This window comes from Priapulus caudatus, unplaced genomic scaffold, assembly GCF_000485595.1.
Source record: "Priapulus caudatus unplaced genomic scaffold, Priapulus_caudatus-5.0.1 Scaffold1212, whole genome shotgun sequence".
In the NCBI taxonomy this organism is placed as follows: Eukaryota; Metazoa; Priapulida; class Priapulimorpha; order Priapulimorphida; family Priapulidae; genus Priapulus; species Priapulus caudatus.
The window spans coordinates 42,580-49,014 of NW_014578273.1; the positions used below are offsets into that span (position 1 = coordinate 42,580).

Genomic DNA, 6,435 nt, shown 5'->3' on the forward strand with positions numbered 1-6,435 from the left:
TCCTTCGCGTGCTCGCAAGTTTGGGTTACGGTTAGACCCCCCCCCGTGGTACAAATCCTGTTCACGCCCCTGCGACCCCTAAGATATTCTATATAATATGTTGAGTTACATTATTGCAGGGCTGCCAACATTGAGTTAGAGTTGAGAGTAAGATCATGCAAGGGAGTGGAGCGACCTAGCGGTGGGAGGGTGTGTCCCACACCAGGGAGCTTTTGTATTTTTCAGCTTGAAATTGTGCATTCTGGTGCATACTTAAGCGAGTTTTTAAAGATACACATGTATGTATGTAATAAAATACACTGTAGTTCTGCTTGTATTAGTACGTATATGGGCTCCGTGCGTAATGCATCGTACATAGTCTAGTCATATACATAGGCTACTATATAGTGGACTAGAACCGGAACGAGCCTGCTTATTATAGACAGAGGTTTTAGCCAATCAGGTTAATTGCTCCTTCGGCTTCTTAGGCGAAACTCACTTACATAAAACTGTTCTCATTGGCAATTAAGTAAGGTCGAGATCTAGAACCGTTCAGCAAATTGAAATGCTCTAGAGTAGGATATACATGTACTTCGTTTTTTTATCAGTTTGTTTCTGTATGCGTGAGAATTAGCAGTTGGCAGAGCATAATATGTGATCACTATAAGCAGTTGGCTTACCTTCTTATAGCTACTAGGGCCTATTCCATATCTCAATACCAAGCGATGTTGTGGCGGTATAAGACCGTCCGCCATTCACTGAAATAATAGGCCTACAGGTCGGCTACTCTCCGGACGGACAGTCCAGTGTGACAATGCAACAATCATTTCAATTTAAATGTGGATGTGTGATTTTATCTTAAGATCATTGCGTTCAATAAAGGAGCCAATTTAATCATGTTATGTTGATTTAAAAATGTAAATTTCTAGCTGGTCAGCTAAAGAAAACGAGTTTATGCTGCAGACTAGGGTGATTTTTCATTGTGCCACGGACTACAGCGTTGCCGACTATGCTGTAAACACTCTTCTTTCAATTCTAGTCATATATGTTGTAGTATATAGCCCTGTAGTGGAAATGAAGGGGTCATACCGGTAGAACTAGCATACAGTCTTTTACATAAATTTGTGCATAGGTGTGAAGTTATTGTGTGACAATATTAAGTTAACACATTTTAACCTAACTGTTTTATGCTACCATTAAAGCCCTGTTATTTCTGCAGGAAATTGAGTTGGTAAGAAGTTGCCAACTGGTGTGTATAATTAATTAGGTAGGTTATATATAAATGATCTAAAACACTACTTCAATTGCCATGAATGCATTATCAGCTTCCAAAATACCGTTTATCGCCTTTAATGATTTAATATCACAACACCAAATGTTTAAAACTTCCTCGGAACATAAATTGTAAACTTACAATGTTCATTCTTGCCTGCTAGTGATGTGTTCCCATCAACCAATGAAATCATTTGCTAGGGAACCTTATCAGCATTTCTGATTTTTGGTGAAATATCAGTTTTCTATTGTTGACATCATAGGCAGAATAAAGCTAGTAAATAATTTTTATCTCTAATAATTGAGCCTTGTACGCTTCTTTGTTTTCATTCACTCCTGATATTATATTGAAAGTTGTGGCCCAGTCCTACATTGGGACCCCTGTACTTTATTAGTCAACCCTGAGATCAATGACATCACCCTAGATATCTAACTTTTTTATTTTCTCCTCAAGCCTAACCTAGCCCTAATTCAAAATACATAATTAAATTTCGGGGTCCTACCGTAGGATTGAAAACAAATTCAGTGTAATTAATTATATAATATAGTTACTTAGTGTTTATTAATAGCACTAGGAGTATTTTGAACTTCTCTTCTTAATTTCTCTTCCTAATAGATGTGTTCATATTTTCTAGTGCCACAGCGACCCTATGTGATCATGTATTCTGCAAAAAGTGCATAAGTGACTGGTTGCGAGACCAGAATACCTGTCCTCACTGCCGAAGTCCGGTATTCGCATGCGAGATAAAACCTGTAGTACCGATAATACAGAACATGATAGGTAAACTACTCGTCAAGTGTGATAATTTTGAGAAAGGATGCAAGGTAAGTAATATTAATTCTAATGTAATAACCATGCTATAGTTTGCTAATAAATAACGGTTTGAAGAAATGGTGACAATAATTGAAAGCAATTATGCAATATTGGTAGGTTGTTTGTAAACTAAATCATTATACCTAGCTTTATTCAATTGCTATGTAATCGTCATCTTAGAATCTTTGTATGTTCTTTATGTGCAGGAACTACTACGGGTTGAGGTTCATGAGGCTCATATGAAAACCTGCTGTTATGGGTAATGGGAGCAATATTAATCGAAAATATTTCATGCATTAGACTTTGTGCAGGAAATATAAGTGGAGTTTTACTAGTGTCGAAGAAGAATAGTTGCAGATGTGGTAATACTCCACGCTAGAAAAGTAATGTGTTTCAGAAAAAAAACTTTGTAATGTGAGTCATGTCGTCCTATTGACTTCCACTATATAATTGGAGTTTCTTTCCTAGGAATGGTTTTTCAGCCAAAAAAGTTGGTATACCCTAGAGGTGTAACGATACACTAGGGTCACAATACGATACGTGTAGCGATACATAGACAGAGAGTCAGTCGACATGAATAGTCAAATTCGAATGTTATTTTACTGTTATTATAATACGTATTATTCCAATACTTTCATAACGGAAATGTATTATGAGTATGTCAAAGCCATACTCATTTATATAGTAAACAGTTACTATAATATTACAGACGGTGGTGGTGGAGGTGGTGAAGATGGTGGTGGAGGTGGCAGTGGTGTTGGCTGTGGTATGCTGGTAGTGGTGGTGGTGATGTTGTTGGCGATTGTGTGCTGGCAGTGGTGTTAGCGGCCCTGGTGGTGATGGTGATGGTGGCGGAGGGTGGTAGCGGGTGGCGGGAGTGTTGGCAGTGCTGGCAGTAGCGGTGGCGGGTATCACTATACCACCCCTTTTACTCATAGCTGACGATATCAATGAAAATTGAGTGCAGGTGCCTTAATAACAGTTATTTGCTGTTTATCATTAGACCATTTGTTGCCATTGTTATGAAAGCCACATTTTTTATTTGATTTTGCAGAGTTGTTTCATGTCAAAGGGGATGTGATCTGACCATTCCATTCAATGCACTAGAAAAACATGATTGTATAGAAGAACTGAAAAAGAAAGTGAAAGGTGATATAATTCACTTCTTGCTAACCAATGAAATAATTGGGCAGGAACGGTTAGGTAGCTTAAACTGTATGGTTAGACTTGATGCTTCAAAATTAAGTACTTTTGAACAAAATTGAAAACTGATGACTTCGGCTCTTTTTTATATTATAAATAATTTACCAACTAGTTTATTACATCCACATCACAATCTCAAGCAAACTTATTGTAGAATAAGTTGCTAAATGGCCGAATTCCACAGAAACTACATTAAAGTATTTTCATTTTGCAAGTGTATGCTTTAAATAGTGCTCCATCGAAATCAACTATGTTTGCTATGTGTACATTCCTAGCAACATCATAATGGTCTATGCAGTTTGTGTAGTATTATGATGCTATGGTGTTTCAATAAAAGCCATACCTTAATCTATTGTCAGTATCTGGTCAGGTAGCATTTTCTAAGATGGACAATATTTGGTATCTTCTATTTTGACAGAACAAGAGGAGATCATCAAGACTCTTACAGTTTCTGAGAAAAAATTTTGGGACACCGAATTATATTCTTTAATACTATATATATATAACTATATATTAAATGTATTTAATCATATAAACACATAAAAAAAGACTGTGTAGTTATCATCATCATCACCACCATCATCATTATATTATATAAGAGAGGTAATGGGGTCAATAACCCTTCAGCATAGAAGTAACAATAGGGTTTGTATGTAAGAATTTATAATAAAATAATCAAAAAGAAGTATAATTTGTGTTCACGCAAAAGAATATATTGTTTACAAATTAACAGGTCGCTACCAGTACACGCCAGTTCCGTCTCGTCCAGTCCAGTCCTGACCCAGTCAAGTCCCCATCTTACACAAAGAGACAAAGAAACGCGCATAAGCGCGTGACTATGCGCGTGTGCTTCCTCTCGCGACCACAACTAGACCCCCACTCCTACATCTCTTCATTCGATCTGCACCCTTATTTCACAATGACTCTAGAAACTGCCTAACCTAAAACACGCTTATCCAATTCCCTGTACCATCAATGCAGCCGCACAATATACGCGACGCTGTGTCTAGACGATCTGCAGCCGGATATCCGCGCGAAGCGCGAACAGCGCCGCGGAGCGGCACTTTTTATCGGATTCGCTGCCCTCTTTACAACACTGTTTGGACAGTGCCCTTTGGGTAAGCATAAAAGCCCCATAATCGCTCAATTGAGGAGTTGTGGCGATTGCAGAACCCTTTCGACTACGCACGTAGGTCGAGTGTTTATACAAATGCTCGTTATTGTTGGTTTGCTGCTCGGCGCGAGTCTTTTTCCTGCAGAAAACGAATTTAGCGTTTTGTCTGTTTCATGCCCTGAGATTATTTTCGAAGTTATCGCGTCCCATAGATGGCGCAACGAGTCCATCTACGTACCATTTTCAAGTATTCTTTTTAAAAAACGGTTGGCTCGCTGACCTAGACTGCCGCGCGGTGCACAGTTGGACACGCTAGCGTAACTCACTTCAGTGTAGCCAACGATAGTTGGCTGAGTGAAGGTCGGTAGCAGTCTTCAACTTCCCGTATCCATCTTAACGCTCCTTAACCCTAATTGGGTAAGGGTTGTATCCCAAAATGCAGTGCACCGCCTTTAGCCATGTACTTAAGTTTGTAACATGCATTGAGCAAACGCGAGAATTTCGTCAGTCTTTGTGTGATTTCGCGTGACACAGCTCGGTTACGAACAAAGAGATTATGTTTTTATAAGAAGTCAACCCAGTTAACACATAACGTTCCCACAACGTTGCTGGAATGTTGTAGTTTGGTCGGGTCAGGAATAACGTTGCAGCAACGTTCTAGAAACGTACCATGCGAACGTTACACTCGCACCTTCCCACAACGTTATGTAGTAACGTTTTAACAACGTTATTAGGACGTTGGATACGCATATAGGCCTATATACATATTTTTCTATAGTAAATTGACATCTGTATTTATGAAATATACTATATCATATGTTAACGTATAGCCTTAAGTAATTACGCCATGTTATTTAAATGTTATTATTGTTATTTCTGTCAGATAGTGTGCAACGTTCACAGAACGTTGCAGGAACGTCCGTAAAATACATTCGTGTAGAGGCAGAGACCATGACGATTGTGTCCTATCAACATTGATAGTAAAACTGATTAAAATACTGGGATATTAATCACAAATGTCTTCTACCGTCGAGCTTTCTTTAATAATACACATCTGAATAATCAATTTATACAATATTGCTAAACAAATGTTACAATGTACAAAATGTACAAACACAGTCTGATGTTGTACACCATTTGTTTTCAACACAAGGACAGTGCTCTCTGGAAGAGCTTGATTTGAATTAGTAAACGGAATACATTCATGAAAGTGCTTCTAGGAAGATGCCTAAAGAAGGCTATTATAAGAGATAATCAAGACTAAACGGTTGCCTTCCTGACAGTATTACCTACATGTTGATCGGTAAGTCATTAGAGCTGCTGATTTTTGACATATGGAAATATGTAGCCTTAGGCTTATAAGTTATAGTTACAGTATAACTATAAGTATAAGTTCTTGTGAGTTTACATTCATTAGTTGCACACCAGGTCTTGTCACACTCGTGCACGCGTACGTGGTCTATTTCACACGTCCTGCACTATTGTCAATTCGACTGTTGCTTTCACAGCTTTCAATGTTGACACCCATTGTTAGGCTCATAATAACCAGATGAGACGGGATACTAGAGAAGCGTTGCCGAAAGGAGGTGTTAATCCGAAGTGCTGCGCGATCTTGCGCGCAGTTCCGCGGCAAGGCGCACGCGACCGCGGGAACGTCCTACGACAGTATGCAGAGCTGGCAGCTATGGATCCGTGCGCCGAATGCATAGGCCGGCGCACGAATCCATAGCTGCCAGCGAACAGTCCGCAATTTTAGTGGGGGACACAGAGGGCAGACATTTGGAACGTGAACAGTGTTCACTTGTTATAAAAACTGTAACCGAGTAGTCTGTTCGTAACCGAGCTGTGTCACGCAAAATCACAGAAAGACTGTCGAAATTCTGACATTCGCGAACCTTGCCCAGTAATGGAAACGGCTGTCAGAATCAGGAAACACCTACCGGCGCTCTTCGCGCCCCAACGCTGCAACGTTTTTGCAACGTTCCAATGGCGAGGCTCGTACGGGAGTTGGAAAGCAGCTAGTGCGCCGCCTGCCCGCCGCCTATAGCCCATA

The 6,435-nt window shown here is 39.6% G+C and overlaps 1 long non-coding RNA gene across 1 annotated transcript in view; it reads right to left on the reverse strand.

Annotated features, from left to right (window-relative positions):
- LOC106815827 overlaps positions 1-6,435 on the reverse strand; it is a 10,707-nt gene that overhangs the window by 72 nt on the left and 4,200 nt on the right. The window contains exon 2 of the long non-coding RNA XR_001394796.1: positions 5,068-5,073. This is a non-coding gene — a long non-coding RNA (uncharacterized LOC106815827). The remainder of the gene's footprint in view (positions 1-5,067; positions 5,074-6,435) is intronic.